At 49.9% G+C, this 22159-nt stretch overlaps 1 protein-coding gene across 12 annotated transcripts in view; it reads left to right on the top strand.

Moving 5' to 3' along the window:
- The first annotated feature begins 8157 nt into the window (after nucleotides 1-8157).
- BCORL1 (BCL6 corepressor like 1) overlaps nucleotides 8158-22159 on the top strand; it is a 68906-nt gene continuing 54904 nt past the window's right edge. The window contains exons 1-3 of one of the 12 annotated variants that reach the window (XM_049871986.1): nucleotides 8158-8246; nucleotides 9496-9575; nucleotides 11250-11374. The gene's annotated coding sequence lies outside the window, so the exon portion shown is untranslated. Of the gene's footprint in view, nucleotides 8247-8550; nucleotides 8570-8803; nucleotides 8943-9495; nucleotides 9576-10259; nucleotides 10565-11249; nucleotides 11375-12223; nucleotides 12240-12358; nucleotides 12896-15279; nucleotides 21534-22159 lie in introns of those variants that run through there. The other 11 variants (XM_049871988.1, XM_049871983.1, XM_049871992.1 and 8 more) reach the window with 11 other exon arrangements.

Here is a 22159-nt window from a genome sequence, read left to right as displayed (position 1 = left end):
AGGCAATATTGGTAAGTTAACAAGAATCCCTGCTCCTCTCTTTTTTTCAATATGCTTTTATATAGGTGCACTCATTGGATTCTCCCAACAACACTATGCCACTGTTAGGTCCCTCAGACTTGAGTTCAGTAAAATAAAGCACACAGTGAGCTCAGAGAAATCTACTTTTGAGACTTGCAGGCTCTGAGAACTTTGCCTGGGAGAAATGTTCAGACAGAGAAAAACACGGTCTGTGTCGGTCCTGGCAGGGCCCTCCAGACCTATGGCAACTGCCCTCCATTCTCTGTCCCCACAGAGCAGCTCTACGACACCTCCACAGCAACCTGCAGACCAAGAAGAAGGCTCTCTTTCAGTCAGTCATTCAGTCAACAAACATGTATTGAGCACTTTCCCATCAGCACCAGCCCTTCTGCTAGGCTCTGGGCTACTTGGATGAAGAAGCCTCCCCTGCTCACCGTTCACTGTGCACTCCTCACCTCTCAAGCGCCATGTTTTGTAGTCTCTTTTCCCTTTCAAGGCACTCCTTGATGTTCATTTTATTCTGTTGAGCGAAGTCAGGGCTAATGGTTTTGAATCTACCCCAGCTGCTTGGTCTCTGATGCGCCTACAACGGGTGCCTTTGGAGAGGGCAGTGCTCAGGACATCAAATGGGGCTATCAGACATGGGACATGGGTATCACAAGCCTCCAGAGGAGATGCAAGCCTGTTTATTTTTTTGTCCACACCCTTGACAAGTCAGGAGAAAAATCATGTGATCAGCGTTGTGTTGGAATAGCATTCTCACCTTGGGTTCTGTCAGAGCAGATGCTTCGGGTTTGGAAGGCCTCTGGAAGGTCTGGAAGGCCTTTCAGGGAGACTGTCTTATTGGTCCTGGGGACATGGCCTTGTGCATTCTTTGTGGTGAAACTCTAGTTAACGAAAACACCTCTGGATTTTGGAATTTTCTCATTTACTAAAGGTTAATCCTTAACTTCTTTTTTTGTCCTGCTGCTTTGAGTAGGAAATCTTTCTAATATACATGAGCCCACTTTCTGGATTGTTAGTAGAATCTACTGAGCCACTGAATAGAATCGCTCTTTGTTGACTGGGTATCTTGCAAGGATTTGCCATCAGTGGATCCCTAATTGGGGTCCCCAAGCCCAGAAAAGCCTGTGGGAGACTCTGTGAATTGTGTTTAGTACTTCATAAAGTCTATTGAGACCAACTGGTAACGTAGAGGAGTCAGCAAAAAAGAGGGAAGGCTTCAATGAGATGGACTGACACAATAGCTGCAATAATGGGCTCAAACATACCAACGATTGTGAGACTGGTGCAGGACCAGGTAACGTTTTGCTTCATTGTACATGGGGTCATCATGAGTTGGAGCCAACTCAGGGCAACTAACATACACGCACGCACACACGCACGCATGCGCGCAGTGAAACCAAACACGTACCTGCATGAAGCTGCAGAGATTACACATCGAGTGCTTTTCGGTTTTGGCTGGAATAAAATTACCACAATGTGGCTAGTTCTGGCTGATCTGAAGCTCTGGTGGGTAGTTTTGGATGTGTTTGGTAAATTTTTAATTGGCAAATTAATTATTACAGGAAAACATGTTCTGTTTAAATAGATGAGCATTTCGAACACAAGGGAGTTCAGGGCACAGACTCTGAAGTTAGACTGTCTGGATTCGAATTCTGACTTCAAAACTTACTCGCTGGGGAGAAACAAAAACAGAACAAGCAGACAAAAAATGAAACAAAACTTATTAGCTGGGAATGGGTAAACAAATTTGTGGCATATCCATATAATGGAATATTATGCAGCCATAAAAAGGATTGAAGTACTAATATAAGCTACAAAGGTGAATGGACCATGAAAACATTATGCTAAGTTTGTGATTCATTTACAGGAAATGTCCTGAATAGGTAAATCCGTATAAATGAAAGCAGATTGGTGGTTTCCAGGGGCTGAGGGAGGAGAAGAATGTGGGAGCAACTGCTTAACGGGCGTGGAGCTTTATTTGGAGGTGATGAAAATGCTGATGGTTGTACAACGTTGTGAATGTACTAAATGTCACTGATTTGGTCACTTTAAAATTGTTGATTTTATGTTATGTGAATTTCACCTCAATTAAAAAAAACCTTAATAGCTGGGCAACCTCGGGCAAGTCACTGAACTTCTCTGTGCCTCAATTTCTTCATCTGTAAGAGGGGGAAATAATACCTTGTGGGGCTGTTACGAGTTAGTATTTGTAAAATCCTTAGAACAGTGTCTGGTACGTACTAAGTAACATATAACTTTGTTAAATGGAGTCCCTGAGGGAAAAGAAATAATAAAACCCTTCTTAGCGAAAAGTTTGGGCATCTCTGGGAAAGATGAAAATGGAAAAAATGCTCAGTGTCTTTCAAGGTATAGTCCATGGATCCGCTGGTTCAGAATTATCTGTAGAGACTTTCAGAGATGCAGAGTGCCAGGCACCAGCCCGAATCTATTAAGTAAGACCCTGGGCAGGAGGGTGCCTTGGAATTTGAATTTTAACAAGCTAGCTCTCCCCAATGATTCTTATGTATGTTAAAACTTGAGAAACATTGGTGTAAGAGTTTATATTGAATGTGTGCTGACAGCAAAACACTCATTTCATGGATTTAAAAAAAAAATCTAAATACCTGATCTTAACCTGATTTTTAATTATCTTGCAAGTCTTCACAAAAATGGACAATTCCTCCTCTGGAGCCCCTTGCAGTTTAACGAAGAAGAACAGAAACACAAGAATATATATAAACACACATGCACACACAAACCCAAAATAAGAATGGTATCTTTACCAAGTTATCTATAGCAGCAAAACTATGTGCTTACTCTATGCTGTTAATGTTGGTAGTGCTATGCTGGGCCGGGTCGAGGACACAGGAAAACATAGCCCTTGCCCTCTAGACATTTATAAATTTAAGAGGCAAGATGGCTACTGAAAAGGCTGAGTGGTTGATTTGAGAAGGGCAGTGTCTGTACGGATACGGGGCATTGGGAGAAGGCATGGTGGGCAGGACTTGAGGAGGCCTATGCCCCCACTGCTCCCCAAGAACAGCTACTGTCAATGAATCCCAAATATTCATTGAGTGCTGTCTGCTCAAATGCTGGCGGGCGAGGGGGGAGGTAGGGGAGGGAGGTGGGGATCCACCTTCTGTGACAAGGTGCCTACCCTCAAATGGGGAGGTCAAACTAGCACAGAAAAGCATTAAGTGCTAAGCTGGGCAGTACTTAACCTACCAAGAGGTTAGGGATGAGAGCATTCCTAAAGGCAAAAAGCATTTGGAGAAGGCTTCCTTCAGGTGGGACTTGAAGGATTTGGCCTGGGAGAGTGGCATTCAGGTGGAGGCACTGGGATAGGGGTGAGAATGTTATGTGTGGGTTCAGCAGGGCACCTCAGTCCCATGCCAACTTCCCCACCACACAGCAGGACAAACGCAGCCATCCCAGGAACTGAAATTTGGTTAGCGCCAGTTGATTGTTGGCCACCGAACTGGGCGCTAGTCTCAATATTTTTTTCCTCAGTATCCTTTAGCCTCTTTTGGGAGGGGGATAACCGCTTTACTAAATAAGGTCTTGTTAAATTTCATTCCATTTCCCTTACTGAAAATATACTTCTCTTTTTCTTTATGTTCAGGTTGTGGCTTTTATTCCTGGGCTTGAATTAAGCAGGTACTCCCAGGTTCTGAACTCATAAACGTTTCTCAGATTTTAAAAACACTGCTATTGAGCATCTATTAGGTGCCAGGAACTCATTTGGTCCTTATAACGTTTTCAAGAGGTATTTATTAGCCCCAATTTTATAAACAAAGAAACTGAGGCTCAGAGAGAAATGCCCAAGGCAATATCCCTAACTTCAGAGATTGTGTGCATCGCCACTATTTGGGAAGAGAAAGACTAAAAGAGACCGAGACTTAAAAGTGAGTCTTTAACTGGCAAGAAGGGAAGCCAGGTCTGGGCCTCCACTTCCCCACTGTAAAACAAGGGAGTTGGACTAGCTCATTCACTCATTCATTCACTTAACAAACATTTATAGTGGGCCTAATCTGTGCCAGGAAACCCTGGTGGCTTAGTGGTTAAGTACTACGTATGCTAACTAGTAGGTCGGGGGTTCAAATCCACCAGGTGCTCCTTGGAAACTCTATGGGGCAGTTCTACTGTGTCCTATAGGGTCACTATGAGTCGGAATCAACTCGATGGCATCGGGAATCTATGCCAAGGTGGGGGAGAGAGGAAGAAGAATGTGATACACAGAGGAGAAATACTGGGTCCCTTCATCCAAGGAATTAAAAATGCGGTTGGAAAGAGACATGGGCAAAGTATATCAAAGTGCTAAATAAAGGGATAAGCTAAGTACTGTGGAGATACCCTAGAAGGGCAGTTAACTTCCACAGGGAGGGGGCCGGGGTGAGGGAAGGTGTCCTGAAACAGCTGGCAGTGGGCAGCCACAGCCAGTTTTTCAGGAGAGCAGGTAATTTCTTAGAGTTCCTTCCATCTCTAATACTGTATGTTTGATTAAGAACTTAGTTAAGTGCCTGAGAGTCTTCGGGGGGAGTGGTCAGCCAGCTGGAGGGGGCTTGACCTGGTGAGGCCTCTGGGGTGAGTCTAGTCCCCTTTCGTATTTTCCCCCCTTTGGCCATAAAATCTAAAAAGGTTGTTGGTTGTTGACAGAGTTAAGTTTAACCAGACAGGCTGGCTCGAGATCTAGACCCGCGGTCCTACCAGGGCAGAGCCCAGGCCTTCCCGGGCAGCTGGCTGGCCGTTTGTTCTCCCTCGGTGAGCCAGCGCTTGGTCCCCAGCGCTCAAGGGCTGCTGGAATGCACGAACAGCAGCAACCCTGCTGTAATAGGGTTTGTGATTTTGAGATTTACAAATAGCAGGCATTGAATCCTCCCCCACCCCTCCCCAGAACATAAAGTGAAACACTGGCAAACACCATGTAACCCTTGGCCGGCCCTGCCGACCTCACACCAGCCCAGCACTGTCTCCTAGCAAGTGTGAGGCTCTTTCTATCTCCCCCTCGCCCCTGGTCCCCTTTCCACCGGGGTGACTTAGAATGAGCCCTTTGGCAGCCTTGAGACTGAGTTCCAAACCTGACTTCACCTTCAAATGAGCGACTGCAGCAAATGAAGGGACGGCCAAGCCTCCAATTTGCTTCCCTCTGACATTCTAAAGATATAAAGTATTTGGGATTTTTTTTTTTTTGGTCCTAGGGCTGGGTTGCTTTACCAGAGAGACAAGACCTCTGATTGCAGAACAAAGCAGAGAATTGAAGCAATTATCCTATGAATTTAGTTGGAGGTTGGTTTGGGGCTACTGAGACCCCCTCCCCAATGCCTTGCTTTGTCTGGTAAGTTGCAGGAGGGTGGGGCCCAAGCTGGAGTCACCCCTAGGTCTCTGTACTACATGACCCCAGAAGCTTATGGTGTACAAAACCATCTCCCATCCTTTATCTCATACGATGCTCACTGCTCGCGGAAGTAGGGCAGGTACCTTGATTTCCGTATTATGGGGGGGGGCGGGGAAGAGACCCAAAACATAGTCCCTGGCATCGGGCTGGCACTACTCAGTCAAATGTTACGGCTTGTTTGAGGTCACATTGCTAGTTATTGACAAGACAGGACTAGGACCTGGTGGTTCTTAGAACTTCTCAACAATCCTCTTTCCATTATACCAAGATGCCTCTCTGAGAGTCAAGGCCTGGGCCAATAGATCTTATTGGTGGGAGAAATAATCAGAAAAAACAATCTGCCTAAAAAAGGACTACTTTGGTATTCAGTGGAGACAGGTACCATATTGAGAAGAACTCTGGATGGGGAGTCAGGACTACTACTTGGGGGTTGAGTCCTGGCTCAGGATCTCACTAGCTATATGACTTTGAGCAAGCCACTCATTGACTCTCATTGACTCAGTGTCCTCACCTCAATTACAAAATTGAGCATTGTGAGAAACAAATGAAATAATGTAAGTGGGAGGGCCTTATAAACCAGTCCAATGCTGTACGAAAGTAAGGTATTATTATTATGGTTATGTTGCGGTTCTTGCCTAAAATAAAATCATCATTAATATCTACATTCTTTACAAGGTTTCCCACACTTCTCTCCACCCTGCTCCTTGGTTTCCCATCATCTCCTGTAGGGCAGGAAGCCTGGCCCCCAACAGGAAAGGGCTCAGAGAAGCTAGAGCTCCAGCCAGGAAACAACCATCTTGCCCCAACCTTCATCTCACCAGATAAATGATGCAGCCAAATGGCGAGACACAGACTAGTGGGAACAGAGGTGGCCAGAATCCATTTCAGCCTCAGACCAAGGAGCAAAGTAGCCCTAAGGCCCTAAGAGCCTTAAGAGAAGTAGAGATTTCATAATTACTAGATTTAATTAAAATCAGCAAAGATGATCAACTTAAATCAAAGCAGAATTGGTGGGGCCCCCTCAAGAGGCAGTTTCCCCCTAATAATGCATTTTGAATTCATATGTTGATTAGCTTGAACAACTTATTTCCAAATCTTTACCTTCCCTTGGTGCACCTTAGGCCAAACACTTTTGGGCGGCAGGCGTGTATGGGAGGGTGCAGTGGCCAAGTAAAACAAGCTAGTGAGGAGGTTCCCAAAGCAAAACAAAATGGCCAGCACCATGTCCATTCTGCAGCCAAGAGATGTGGAGGCTAGTGAGGACAAGCAGGAGGGGGTCATCCAACACCAGGCCTCAGCAACAGCAAAGCCACTGCAACCTTAGATAACTTGTCCTCCTCCTCAGTACCCACGCACATCCCTCAAACCAGGTGAGGGAGACAAACCATCTCAAAAGTCCTAGCAGAGGAGGGAAGACAGCCCCTAGCTTACAGATGGACCCCCTGGGCCTAGGAAAAGGGAGGGGGTGGGAAAGAGGAGGAGGAGGGCATTCATTCGGCAGGGCTTCCTTCTAGCCCAAATGACTCTCCAGCTTCCTTAGTATGGATAAGTATATAATAAATAGTATCAATATATCTGCACATAAAGTTTTTTTTTTTTTAATTCCTGCTATTCATTCCACATTCCGTTTACAAAGCGCTGAACCCTCCAGGAACTACTGGGCACCTCCCCTAATACCCTCCAGGCTGAGGCGATGCCTTTGAAGTCTCTACTACAGGCTCAGGGTTAGAGCTGCTAAGCACCCGAAGACTGAAAGCGAGTCTGCCTGCAGTTTCAGCTCCTTCGCAAGCTTCTCTCCTCGTTAGAGTTAATGTAAAGTCACCAGAGTTCGAATGTGGACCACAACTTTGCTTTTCAGCCCTTCAGTCCAGGGGATGGCCTGGGATGTAAATACACAAGAGAATTTATTTCTTTGGCCAGGCCGGGAGTCGTTAGGGTAAAGGGTAAGGGTCAAGGGGCTCGGATTGGTGCCTGAGGAACCCAGGAAAAGCGGGCAGAACCCGAGTCCTCTTCGAGCCGGTTTTTGGCCCCCGAGTCGTGCAAGATTCCCCCTTTATAGACCTTTCGCCCCCTTCCTCCTCTCCCCTCTCCCGCTTCTCAATCCCTCCCCCACCCCGCCCCGTGCCTCCACCCCGCCCAGGTAGGGGGCTGCGCTTTGAGGGCGGCTTTGGGAGTTTGCAGCCCGGGAGGTTACCACGAAGGGTGGGCCGCCTCGGAGTCGCGAGGCGAGGCGGCGAGCCCCGGCATTTTCCCTTCCCCAGCACCTGTCCCACTTCAGCCGCGGGCGGCCTCGGTGCCCGAGCGCCAGAGCCACGCACCGAGGTCGCTTGGGGTGGGGAAGTGGAGGGCGGGGGGGGGCGGGTCGCCTAGTGGGGCGCCCCCCTCGGCATGCAATACCCTACACCCCCCAACACGCACACAGTGAGGCTAAAACGGGGAGAGAGAGTCACAAATAAAGCACTAGCGAAAACGCTCGCTCTCCGACCCCGAGCGGCGCTGCTCGCGGCCCCCCCCCCTTCCTGGAGCCCGGGGCTGGCCAAGGAAGGTGGCTCCGCTCTTCCCCCGTGGCCAGTGCGGGGTCTGCGGCTGCCGGGCGAGGTTCCGGCTTCCCCGGGGCTCGCAGGGGGAGCCCCGAGAACTGCAGGCCTGCCCCCCTTCCTCCTCCTCCTTCCCCTCCTCCCCCACGTGTCCTCCCGGAGCCCAGCGGCCTGATCTCAGCACACCCCCCCTCGCTACCTCCCTCCTCCTCCCGCGTCGCCCGCTCCCCCGGCGGCGTGGAGAAGAGCAAAGTTGCCACAGCGGCGGGCGGGGGGGCTCTCCCCAGGTGAAGGGGGCGCCGTGGGGGGGCCGGCGCGGCCCTGCGGCGGGGGCGGGGGGGGAAGAAACTTGCTTCCCATGGCCCCCACCGCGCGCGGGTTCGGATCCTGCGTGGACCGAGCCCTCGTGGCGAGACGCGGCAACGGCGCCTGGACCGAGGCCGGGACCCGGACCCGGACCGTGCGCCTGGGCCGCCTCGGCGGGCGCAGGCAGCGGGCCAGGCCGGCACTCAGGCAAGGGCGGGGTGGGTGGCCGCACACCGGACCGAACCGGGGACGCGGGTGGCCTGGGCGCGGGCCGAACCGGGCCGGGGCCGAGTTGGGCGGCGAAGTAGGACGTGGGTTCGGGGGCGGGGCGCGCGGGAGGGAAGCAGGCCTGGAGGGCTGGCCTGGGCGTGGGGGTGGGGGGCGAGTTCGGGGCACTTGCTGGGCTCGGGACCGAGCGGTAGGGCGGGGCGGCGCGAGGGCTGGGTCGGACCCGCGGGCCGAGCAGGGAGGGGAGCCGGGGGTGGAGTAGGGGCGTGGAGTTGAGAACGGGGTCTGGCCTCGGCCGGGGGCGAAGGTAGATCGGCGGGGCCGCGAGCCGAGGGAGGGAGGCCCGCGGCAGCGCGGCGGCGGCGGAGGCCAGCTTCCGTGGAGTTTGTGCCGGGGCTGCCCGGGCTCTGGCCGCCTCCCGCGCACAAATGGGGAGAGGGGACTGACTGGTAAGCAACTCCGAGTGTTAGACGGGGTTCGGCGGCGATTCCGGGAAAGGCGAGCAAAGACACCGTCTGCAATTACGCCGCACCCCCCACCCACCTCTTAGCATCTGGATCCTGCTCTCAGGGGGCCGCGGACCCTCCCCGCACAAGCCTTCCACTCCCCAGCACTCCCACTGCCTCCCGTCCTTTCTTGGCCATCTGACTCTCCTTTGGGGTCTGCGTAGAGGGGGGGGGGGTGCACGATGATGGTGAGGCAGACTTTCCCTCCTGCGGCGGCAGGCTAGTTCGTATCTTATTCTACAGTGTAGCGTCGCTTCGAGTCGCGTGGACGTTGGGGTTTAGCTAACCTACCCCCTAGGTACCCCAAGCAATTTGTCTTTTAAGGAAAGGGAAGAATCCCTGGATTTCCACGCCTGGGATGAGGTTTGAAGATTGGGATTCACTCCCGGCTCACTTCCACTACCAACCCCTTTCCTGCGAGCCATTTCCACGGGAATCCGAACCTGGCGGGGGGAGGGGGGCGGGAATATTAACGTGCTTCTCTATCTCGACACAGGATCGGTGTGGCGGAGGACGGCTGGCCTCGGAGGGAAAGTCGCCATCAGTCCAACTCGAGTCGCCCCCACTATCACTTAGGTGAGGGGGGCAGAACTAAGAAGGGGATACTGGTGGGTAGAGGGCCCAGTACAAGGGAGGGGACTGGGTCTGCGCCCCTAAGGGACTCCGATTCTTGGCGGGGAGACAGAGGCAAGCCCCGGCTTCAGGGGAGGGGTTCCGGGGAGGGAGATGGGGGGTGGCGACGGCTGGCGGGGGGGGGGAGGGAAGAAGGGGGGAGTCACGCCCTGCCAGCGAGGGGAGCCTCCCTCTGGCCCCTGGGAGGAGGGGACTGAATGCGTTTGCTCTGTGCTGCCCGGCAGGGGAGGTCTCCGGATTTGCACACTGGATCCGGCACCAGTGGCCTGAGAAAGTCAGGTCGGGGCATAAGGTGGGGAGGGTTGCAAGAAAGAGAAATCCCTGGCCTAGGCGCACTCATCTCCCTTCCTCAACCTCCCCCTTCGGGGGACGTCGAGGGGGGGCATGGAGCTCTTGCAGCCCCTCGGGTTGAGCACCTCCGCCTCTCCCAGGAGTCTAGCTTTTTGCCCGGCTTGCTGCAGCCACCGCTGCGTCCCTCTCCGGAATCCGCTCGGTCCTCGCCGCGATCCCCTCCTCCTCCCCTCCCCTCCCAGTGTCACCGGGGCTGCTTGGCTCTGCCCCCTTCGCCGCCGCTTGCTCCCTGCTTTCGTCCCTCCCTCTCTTTGCTTGCTCGCTCCCTTCGCCTCCTCCTCTCCATTCCCCCCCCCACGTCGGCGGTGTTCTGGGAGTTGTAGTCCCACGGAGCAGGGGCTGGCGCCGCCCGCGAGCCCGGCCGGACTCCACTTCCCGTCGAGCCCTGCGACCGGCACCCACTCCACCAGGCATCTCTCGCACACACAGACACACACACACATCGCTCTCCCCCTCACTCTTTCGCTCGCCGCGGCTGCTGCCAGTGTGTGGCTCTGTCTCTCCTCCGCTTTGCTGAGCCCTCCCTTCTTCCTCTCAGTTCCTAGAGTCCGACCGCCGCCGCCGACAGAGAGGAGAAGGAGGTCGGTGGCGATAAGGGGCGGAGGGGGGCAGCTGATCTGGGCGGTATTAGGCGGGTGGCGGTTCCGAGGGGGTTAGAGGGAGCCCGGGTGGCGGCCTGAGCCTCCCCGCGGAGCCGACCCGGGAACAGGTGCGTCTTTTTTTTTTTCTCCCCCAAGCCTCCACCCCTTTTGACTCCCCTGCTTTCTCGTATCCCCCCACTGTCTTCTTTCTATCTTAAGCTTTTCACCAGCCCTGTCCCTTTTTCGCCCCGTGGCCGCTCTGCTTGTCCCTGGGGGCGCCGTCCTCTTCGTGTCCCCGGACGTAGCGCTCCCTGGAGCTCGCTCTGTCCTCGCCCCTCCCTTCGGGACAGCTCCCCTCTACTTCCCACCTTCGTACCCCATTCCTCTGCCCTAGCCTACCTTCGCCTCACCCCCTTCTCCCGTAGCCAGGTGAGACTTGTTCACCAGGATCCGAGGAAGAGTCTTCTTCCTGGCTGGGCGGGGGCCTCCATGGAAACACGGGGGTCGATTGATCCTGGGGAGGAAACCATTGGAATTACCCTACTCCTCGGAAAGGGCGGTGGAGGCTATGGTCTTGTGAACTCTCTGGTCCTCGACCCCCCATCCAAGAACCCGACAACCCTAAGGGAGGCTGGTCAGCAGGGCAGGGCGAGAAAGGGCTTGGTTTTTTTTTTTTTTTTTTTAGGGGGGTTGTCCGTGATGAAGTCTTGAAAAGACCAGGAGAAAATACCCTCCAACCTCAGAAGGGAGGTGCGCCGGGTGCTCTTGAAGGCTGCTTTCTCCCCGGTGCTGGGGTGCGGGAACCATAGGGTAAGGGGGACCCCTGGGTGGCGGCGGGGCCTGGGTTCGGGAGTGGGAGTGTTGTGATGGGGGCAGGGGCAATTAGCCGAGTCCCTGGAAAAAAGGCGGGGGATGACTTCGGAGCGCCCTGGCTCAGCTGCCCTCGCTCCAGGGGCGGGGGCCGCCGGGCCGGGCGCGGTGGGGAGGGGGCTTACAGGGAAGGAGGCTGCGATCGGGGGCAATTCACCCTAGCCCCGGCCAGCAAGGGGGAGAGCCAGCGTGCAAGCCCTCCACCCGCCTCGCGCCAGGCCTGGAGGCACGGGGTCTGCGAGCAGAGCCGAGGGCTGGAGGGAGGGAGGCTCCGATTACGGGGCCGGGTTTCGGGATCAGGGGCAATCCCCCAGCCCTGGGAGAAGGAGGGAGAGGGATGGCCGCGAACCAGGGGCTCCCCCCGCCCCCTCGCCGCCGGGTCCTAAGGGGCGTGCAGAACGGCCAGCAGGCCCCGCGGAGCTGGATTCGAGCGGATCGCGGCCGCGGCGTGGGGGGGCTCGGCGGTGGGCTTCGGGGGGAGCAGTCCGGCGGCGGGGCGGGCGGGCGGGGCGTGGGGCTCCGGCGGGGCGGGGCCGGGGCGGTGCTGCCGCCGCCGCCGCCGCCGCCGCCGCCGCCGCTGCTCCTGCTGGGGCCGCCGCAGCCGTTGCCGCCGCCACCGCTTCTGGGCGGGGAACGGAGGCCAAAGGGAGTCCCGTGCCGGGGCAGAGGGCGCCGCTGGCGCGCCGTGGGGAGGGGGCCGTTTTGGGGGCGGGGGCAGGAGGGAGGGTGGAGCCCCGACGGGGGGCGGTGCGAGCCCGGACGACGACGACAAGGAGCCTCGGGGGCCGGGTGCATGGAGGACGAGGTGCTGGGAGGAGGAGGGGGGGGTGGGTTCCGCGACGGGCCTCGTGGGCTTGGCTCCTCGAGGTTCTGCTTCAGGTCAGAGCCCTGGAGGGGGGCCTGGGAAGGGACAGGGAGGTGAGCTGGACGGTGGAGGGGGCCCTCCTCGCCGGAGTCCCGCCGAGAGGAAGGCTGGGCCGGAGGGACGTCCGGGGCAAGACTGGGAGGAGCCGGCCGCACCTCGGCTCCGGGATTTCGAGTTATGGAGGTGCAGGAGATTGTGGTAGGGGAAGATGTGGTCGAGGGGAAAGGAGGGAGGCAAGCACACTGCAAACCCGGGAGACCGACAGCACAGGCCGGTGAGGGGGGTTCTACTATTCCGCCTGCCCCTTCCCCCCTCCCCCAGTGGAAGCGCTATGTTTCTGTTTTATTGTTTTGAAATGTTTAGTGGTGGTGGTTCGAAACTGTCGGTGTGGTGGTACTTAGTCTCGATGTCTCCTAGAGTCATGACAGCGTCAAGCCCCAGGGATTAGGCACTCGCGAGGGGGATGTGGGAAGGGGGCAGGTAACTTTGTGTTACAGCTGAATACTCGCAAGGCACTTCGGATGTTTTCTCCGTGGTACAGAAGTGGAATACAGTTGCAGAACGCTTTGGTGCTACTTCTGGGGATGCAGTTGTCGGTTAGCATCACACTGGGTTAGCTCCATAGTTGTTTCAACTTAAAAGGCTAGTTCTCAAAGTCACGTTGCTGAAATGTTTTATGGGGAAGTAGACAAGGGGTGCATTTGGGGTTAGGAACGTATTAGGTGAATAATAAAATGCTAGGGTTGGAAGAGACATTAAAGGTCATATAGTTCTCTGTTTGTTTTGTCCTTGAATGTTGGCATAGAAGGAACCTTGTTATGGGGGAGATGGTAGGTGGCACAGTGGAAGATACTTGGAGATTTAGCGGTACTCATATCCAAAGATGATATCACTGTGTGGTACCGAAGATGAAAGAATGTAGAAATTCGGGAGGTTTCACTGGGTATTAAGCAGGGTAACTCAATCCCAAGAATCACCCAGAATCTCTAAATAGAAACAAAAGGTTGGGGAGGAACTTATAAAATTCTGATGGAGAAGCGAAATTAGTAGGACAGACTCGGGGAGCTGGGAGGAGCAGGGGGTTTGGTGAGTCAAGAGAGTCTGAAGGTTGATAGTAGAGTTTAGGAGGGACATGGCCATCTTGACTAAGTCAAGTGAATATTGATAGGCAGACCCATCTTTTGATAGGGCAGCTGAGGCAGCTGTCCTTGAGGTGGGTGTAGGGTGTGAGGGGCACAGGCCTTGGGGCACAGATCCTTACTAAAATTGGCTGTAAGAGAACTGACCCTGTTACATTAGGTTTGCAGCAGGGGTGGGTAGGTAGGTAGGTTTCTTTCTGTCCTGGAGCTGAAAAAAATGGGACTCAAAAAGTAATTAATGGGGGAAGGGAAAGGGGTCCCTAATGCCTGGGCTAAGGAGAACTAGCTCTTTAGAATATGCTAATAAGGAAGGGAAGGCCAATCCTCGAGATGGGCAGAGGAAAGCTAAGGCCCTGAAAAGCTACGCTGTTGGAGTCTGAATTGGGCAGAGTCGAGGGGAGTTCCAGAAGAAAGGACAGCTGCACCAAGGGCACTCATGTGGATCTGGTCATTTTGATCTGCCAGGAGAGGGTAGGGGAGAAAGGGAAAGATACATTTATTTCTCAGTGGTGTGGACTTTCTTGGGAAGCAAAAAGATTTCTTCTAGGTGTTTGTTTGCTTTATTCATAATTTAATTCACGAAATAGTTGTTGTTAGTTGGCATTGAGTCATTTCCAACTTAAGAAGACCCCATGTGTGTCAGAGTAGAAGTGTGGTCCATAGGGCTTTTCATGACCTTTCGGAAGCAGATCTCTTTTGAGGCACCTCTGGGTAGGTTTGAACCGCCAACCTTTCAGCTAGTAGTTGAATGCTTAACTGTGTGCACCACCCAGGGACTCCTATAATTTGCTTCATAGGAGGGGAAAAATGTTTAATACAGGTGGCAGAGAATCTCACAACGTGGTTAGTCTAGATCATGGGCTGCTTTTAAGGGAACAGAATTATGGGAGGAGAGGACTTCAGTACTAGAAAGGAAGAGAGTGGATAGTGAGGTAAGAAGAAAAATGATCATCACTGGTCCCATGTTTGGGCCCAGTAAGGAAATGTCTAGGACAATGTTCTCCAAAGTAAAGTTTGAAGAACCTTTACATTTCTTTACGGTGTCATGTTAAGATCACTAAGGAGGGAGCAAGAGATAAAGAAGATTTTGGGTAGAAATACGGTTGGGGAGAAACTGGCATTTAGGAAGAAATATAAATATATGTACCCATAAGAAAATAGAGAACTTAGAAATAGTATACAGGTTTAAAAAAAAAAAAAAGTAAGAGAGAAATAAAGAGCCAAAGGATGAAGACAGTTACTCAGATGGCATTTGGAGCTGCTGTTGGAGAAGGAAAAACTTGCCTTTCATGACAACTGCCCCGGTAGGGGCAAGGAAGCAGGGATTAGCACGGATCCAGGACTAAGCATTAATTAGAAAATCTAGAGGAAAGTAAGGATACTGAATGGGGGAAGGAATCCGCTGTCCTAAATATAAAGCCCTTGAAAGAAGGAGAAAGTGGGAATACACCAGTTTTTCCAGTCGGCAAGTGGGAGGGATCCTAGATACAAGGACGTTAGTGATGGAAATTCCAGAGTGAAACAGGATAAAGAGCAGTGGCAGGAGGGCCTTGGCCAGAATTTGCGGGTGGGGTGCGGGCATGGGGGAGAGGCGCTAATCAGGGGTTGGACAGGATGACATCTGAAGCCTAGGCTCATTGATTCTGGGCTGAGCTAAGACTGGAATGGAATAGAACAGCCACAGGGAATAGAGAGCTGTGTTCCAGGGCCAACCAGCATTCAGGATTGAGACAGAAGGTCTTGGTTGAGTTTGGGTGAGGAAGTTACCACTAGAGTGGAACAGAGAGCATTCTGGGAAAGTAGAAGTTGGTGGTGGGTGGGATAAAATAGATGGGAAAGGGGAGAAGGCCGCCACTGATAATTGTAAGGGGAGGGAAGACCCTAGACGCTAAACAAAAACCAAACCCATTGCCATCAAGTAGATTCTGACTCTTAGTGACCCTATAGGATAGACTAGAACTGCCTCATAGAGTTTCCAAGGAGCGCCTGGTAGATTTGAACTGCCGACCTTTTGGTTAGCACTTAATGGTTACGCCACCACGGTTTCCTCTAGATCTTAGAGTTTTCAAAAAGAAAAGAAGATTTTCACTGCTGGAGTTCAAATTAAAAATGAGTCAGTACTTGCCAGAATGTTTAATGTCAAGATAGCCAAAGAGGGAGGTGATAACCTACCTTTTGGCCACTGGGATGCTAGTGTAGTATTTTATTTAAACTCATATATGAACTGTGCTTTATTAATGCCAATTTTGAGTGGTCATCTTAAGCTAATGTAGAACCTGTTCTCTTTCCAAATAGTACCCTTTCCCACTATTTATGATTTTAAAAACAATGTTTTAGGATGGAGACTTTGTTTGGTGAACTGAAGTTGAATTCTGGTGGAGACTAAAAATTCACTCTTACATTTCTATCCCCATAATTCAAATATGCTGGGTTTTTTTCCTCTTTTTAAGCAGAAGCCACCCTTTCCCCATAAAACATTTAAAAATGGGTAATTTTTAAAAAAGTGGCTGCAGGCTGTATGTCAAGGTCACATTTTCCCTGGTCATTGAATTGTGATGAACTTGAAGAGATGATTTATTGTTTGTAAAATGTGGTAATTTTTAGACTTACACAACAGAGTATATGAGGCAGGATAGGCCTTCATTTGGATTTTAAGAAGACCTGAAGCTAAGCGTACGTGAAAAGTTGAGAGCAGTAAGGGGCAGGCAAAGCTTTGTGTTTCAGGCTTCTTGACCCACCGTCTGCTAAGAAACAAAATTTAGTTACCTCATGGCTAAGGTATGCCTAGAAATCTTAGTGTTAGTGCCATTTAAGGGTACAGTTGTGTTTTGTTACAATGCCGGTGTCAGGGGGTAAGGAAAATAAGCAAATTTTAGTTTTTCCAAGTTCTGCGGGGAAGTACGCTACACGCGACTATGTGAGCTGATGCACCATCTATGCCTGGATCCAGGAGACGTTTAGGTATTTTATTACGACAGGGCTTTACTCAGATTGACTTGGTTGTACCATGGACAGGTCAGTATCGTGCAGTAGTTCTCCAGTTTTAGTATACATCGGAATCACCCGGAGGGTTTGAAAACATAATGGCCTTAGGTTAGAGTCCTCGATCTTCTACTTTGTGTTGTGTGGCATGAAACAAGTCATTTAGCTTTCTTGACCTCAGTTTTCTCATCTATAAAATGGAGGTGATGATACCAGTCTCACAGCGTTGTGAGGATTACACGAGATAATTTACATACAGTGACAAGCACATAGTTGCTATTGTTGGGTACCATCGCCAGACCCGACCCTACGTGATAGAGCAGAACTGCCCCATAGGATTTTCTTGGCTGTAATCTTTATGGAAGCAGATCGCCGAGTCTTTCTCCTGCAGAGCAGCTGGATGGGTTTGAACTGCCAACCTTTTGGTTAGCAGCCAAGCACTTAACCGTTGTGCCACTAGGGCTCCAAGCACATAGTAGGTGCCCAACAAATGCTACCTATCCAAACGGTTTGTGGTTGGCTGCTAACCTAAAGATGGACAGTTCGAACTCACCCAGCAATACTGCAGAAGGAAAGGCCTGGCAGTCTGCTTCCCTTAAGATTACAGCTGAGAAAACATTCTGGAGCAGTTCCACTCTGTAACACATGAGGTCGCCATGAATCAGAATTGACTCTACAGCAACTAACAACAGCAACATTATTGTAATCTAATTGTTCTTATCCGGTTGTATTTTAGGGCGTTACTTTTTATGTTATGTTATGGTATGCATGGTGGCAGAGAGAAAACTCTCAGTAGCTCTGGAGCCTCCCTTATGTCTTCATTGTCTGTGCTCTTTCTCCATATTTCTGTTGTATTAGTACACATTTAGCGTTTACAAAGTGGTAGGAAGACAGAGCTTGGCTCATCACTGCATTATTGCATCCATCCTTGAGGTGGAAGTGACAGCTTCTTTGCCAGCTGTGCTGTAACACTGCTCAGTATTTCAGGGCGGGAACTGAAGGTTGTATATCCAGTTGGAGCTTCAGGGGAAACTTGGGGCCATGCTTAAAAAATAACTCCAGTCTTGTTACTCGGGTGACATTTTTTAAACCATTGCTTTCTGGAAAAGGGCTGATGTGTTTAATTATGACTGCCTGGGCTTTCCAGCTGTCTGTTACATCTGGAAGTTCTACAAAAGCTGGTAGATAGAGCCTGGGCCTGGCATGGCTCTATGACAAGGATTCGATCAACGGTTGAATAGAAGAGAATAGTATTATCTCAAATAGATGAGGTATCCCCAAACCAAACTTCTGAGCAGGGAGAAACGATGGCATGTCAAATAGATTTTCCTCTCTGCAGCCCAAGTGAACTTTGACGGCAGCGGCTCTCAGTTAGCTAATGTAGGGAGAGAGAGATGGCAGGCCAATCTAAAACAGTAGATCAGTTAACAAATTAACAATTTCTGTTTGACACTGGAAATGCATTATTATTCTCTACCTGTCCCCCTCCCTAGCAGATTTATCTTCTTATTTGTATTCTGCTTAGGCTAATATTAAAATGAGTTGTTCCCGGAGCACATATCTACTGACAGTGGCAGGAGGCAGCCCATAAGTGGGTCGGGTTTAGAAATTAGCAGTGGCTTTTAAGCTACACTCAGATATTGGAAGTTGATTTTATTGTTTTGTCCCAGCCCAATTTTATTTTATTCCTGATCGTCTTTGTCATGGAAGTAAAGAAAAGAAGAGAAAGTTTATGGGAGAACAAGGAAAATAAAAGGAATCCATGGACCTAATGCTTTTTATATGCCATTCTTGGTCTTTGTATGACATAGAATGAATTTCGGTGTTTCCCCAGTAATTTAGCACATACTTATTGAGTACGTAATGGGAGGGGGATATAAAGGAAGTAAAAAATATTCTCTCTATCCTTGAGGAACTTACAGACTGAAAGCAGGTTGAGTCAGCAATGAGAGTTTGAAATTCTGTGACCTAATACTGTTCAATTAAGTAAATATATGTGCGTATACACATATATTAAGGAGTCTTGGTGGCACAATGGTTAAATGCTTGACTGATAACTGAAAAGTTGGTGGTTTGAGGCCACCCATCTGCTCCAGGGGAGGAAGACCTGGCGATCTGCTCCTGTAAAGATTGTTGTTGTTGTTGTTAGGTGCCATCTAGTCGGTTCCGACTCATAGCGACCTCATGCACAACAGAAAGAAACACTGCCCAGTCCTGCACCATCCTCATGATCGTCGTTATGCTTGAGCCAGCTGTTGAAGCCGCTCTGTCGATACATCTCGTTGAGGGTCTTCCTCTTTTTGGCTGGCACTCTGCTTTACCAAGCATGATGTCCTTCTCCAGGGACTGCTCCCTCCTGATAACGTGTCCAAAGTATGTGAGATGAAGTCTTGCCACCCTCACTTCTAAGGAGCATTCTGGGTGTACTTCTTCTAAGACAGATTTGTTTGTTCTTTCGGAAGTCTATGGTATAGTCAGCATTCTTCACCAACACTGTAAGGTGTCAATTCTTCTGCCTTATTCCTTGCCCAACTTTCGCATGCATATTAGACAATTGAAAACACCATGGTTTGAGTCAGGCACACTTTAGTTCTTAAAGTGACATCCTAGAAAACCCTGTGGGCAGCTATACTGTGTCACACAGGGTCGCTATGAGTTAGAATTGACTCGATGGCATCTAACAATAAAATAACAACCACGTACACATATATACGTGTATATTTACAAGTTGAGCCCATAGCTGGATCTGGGATGAGACAATAGGAAAATAACCTGGTAATGGCCTCTCCAAATATTTGCGTATACGTATGAAGTCTCGGAGAATTAATTTAAAAAAAGTTGGATGAGGAGGAGTCCTCATGAAAAAATACAAAAAAATTCCATATTGTGACTGTGGTATACTGAAATGGAGACACCAGAAGGCCAGTGTCCCAGTCCACTGCAGGTAGGACACGGAAGCATCATAGAAGGGATTCGTGTCTCATATTACAATGGTGCAACTTCTGAGTGTGGAAGACATACTAAATATTCACATGGTCTTGTTGAAGATCAAGAGTAAGGAAAGCTAGCTCTAATTTTTGATCTAGCAGGAATTCAGAGCGCTCCAAAAAATGAACCTAGTTACTTAGGGTGTCATTTTGAGATGGCGTTGCATTTTGAAAAAGACTGATGCATTTCCTGATGATTGTTTAGGTATTCTAGATACCTGTGACATCTAGAAGTTGTACAAAATATTGTAGCTAGAGTCCAGGTCTGGCATAAAGCTGTGATGAGGTGTTTTCCTTACGTGGAGTAAAATGATTTCCTTAAGGCAGGAAATGAAAGTGAGTACTATTTGAATAATAGGAAAAAGGTATCAAGCACAGCAGTGGGGAGAGGAGCTAAAACTACCTGAGGGTATGGAATTGTAAGTGAGACTTTTAAACAATTGCTTTTGCCTACTCAATTGTTTGAATAGATTACCTTTGATCTTTTCAAGTGCTTTCATGCTATTCTCAATTTTAGGTAACCAGTTGCCTTGAGTTCACTTCCACTCATGGCAACCCCATGTGTGTCAGAGTAGAGCTGTATTCTGTAGGGTTTTCAGTGGTGATTTTTCAGAAGTAGATCACCAGGCCCTTCTTCTGAGGTGCCTCTGGGTGGACTTGAACTGCCAACCTCGAAGTTGGCAGCCAAGTACTTTAATCATTTGCACTACCCAGGGACCCCCATTTTAGGTAGCGGATAGTTTGTTCCCATTTTATAGATGACGTAGTGAGGTGAACGTATTGAGATGGTCTGAGGTCGCTGAGAATTGGGGTCTGGAAGTGCCCTCCAAGTTTTCCTACCACAATTTGGGCTATATAGATGCTAAAGTATGTCACTTTTCAAGGGTATGCCACTCTTTAATTAGATGGTTCTGAATGGGTTTGGACAGTTCCTAAACATCACGTTGACCCTCCACGGATGAAGATTCAGCACTAGTAAGGAGATCGAAAAGGGTATGGCCTGCATTTGGGTGATAACTCTCCCAGAGAAGCTCCAGGGAGATCGCAAGCCCTGGCCACTGCATTGAGATGCATGTCCTGCCTTCCAGGGTGGCTTCTTTGGAGGTAACAGCATTCATTTGAAAGAGTAAGTTCTCAACATGTTTAACAGACAGTTAACTTTCCTTTGTATCCAGTCTCATTAACGCTTATAGGCAAGATTTTTGAACGTGGTGGTACCCAAGGAGTCCATAAAGGTGTTCATGCCGGAAACAAGTGCAGGCAACTACTTTAGCCTTCTTGGTAAATACAGGAATTAATGTATGCGAGACTAGGATACAACGTCCCTTGTAAGACTGATCCGTTGGAGTAGACACCAGTGGAAATATCTGGATAGAGAAAAAAAAACAAAACAGGAGCCAAAAAGTGTCACAATAGTTTTAGTCAGGCAGAAGGCTGGGATGAACAGTTAAAGGGTCCTTCTTCCTCCTATAAATTGCCCGGCAGGTTATTTCCAGTCGCTTGCGTGTGTGTGTGTGTGTGTGTGCATGCGTGCATGCGAACACAACTGCATGTGTCTCTGTATGGTGATAGGGGAGCCTGTTCTGCGTGAAGGGGAGCAGAGTCAAGTGATTAGGGCAGGTATATGGGCTCTTGAGTTTCAGGGAATGATAAAAATGTTTGGTTAAAGGTAGTGAAAGATGAGGGGATACAGATATTGGGGGAAAGCCTGAGGAGAGAATAGGTTACCTTTATATGCGAAATCATTAAATTAGACCACTTTAAATGAGAACTTCCTCATTGGGGATGAGGGGTAGTGTAACTGAAAAAAAATTTTTTTTTTCTTTAGTGTAACTAGGTAGGGAAAAAAGGAATGTTAGTTTCCTGTTGAATACACGAGGAATGAGGCAGCGATACAGGGTAAGATCTGTAGTAGGAGTCTTATATCTAAAGCCTGGTAAAATTATCCTTGTTGGGTATGTGTATACTTGCCTTTTGAAAAAATGATTTTGAGACATTTTGACTTCTCTTTGAAGGTACTCCAGTGACTGGTAGAAATCATGACCTTTTCACTTTGGCCCTAGGATCTCAATTTCAGTGGTCTCTTGGATCTCCTTGCAGGTGTCTTAGATGCTGCTTTTCCCAAGGTAGGATACTGGAATGGCCTCTCTTTTGAATCTGTGAAGTTTGAATGTGAATGACTCTTGTCTCGTGGGAGCTTTGGCCAGAGCTCTGTGTTTCTATTGGAACAGTAGGTCCCAAAGTTGCTTTAATTTTTTTTTTTTTTTTACTCGTTAGTCATCACTGACCCAACCCTCCTCCTTAAACTACTGGCCTCGCCTATCCTCCTGAGGACAGATTCAGGGCCAGGCTTCAAGATGAATATTTTCCAGCTCTTTCCTTTTTTAAGTCATAATTGCTTCCAGGTCACCAGGCAGTATGAATCAAAAGAAGCCTGGGGGAGTACTACCAGATTTACTTTAACTGAGACCTTCTTAATCTTGGGTTCCTAATTTGCTGTCTTGATGGTAGAATCCAACCAAGAAACAATGGGCAGGCTTCATGCTATGTGTAGAGGGCCTAGTTGTGTTCCATACATTGTCATCTCCGATCGTTCTGTCTGTAAGGGGTCTTTTGGCCTCAGAGGAAGCTACATGATTCTGGGGAACTTGTCAGCTGAACAAATGCCCTGTCTGGTTATTTTCAAGGTTGAAAAACTTTTTAAGCCGCGTCTACGTCAGTCGAAGTTATTTGTCAGATGGATGCTCTGTTA

This window comes from Elephas maximus, chromosome X (assembly GCF_024166365.1).
Source record: "Elephas maximus indicus isolate mEleMax1 chromosome X, mEleMax1 primary haplotype, whole genome shotgun sequence".
NCBI classification, from domain to species: Eukaryota; Metazoa; Chordata; class Mammalia; order Proboscidea; family Elephantidae; genus Elephas; species Elephas maximus.
This window is presented reverse-complemented; position numbering and strand designations above follow the sequence as displayed.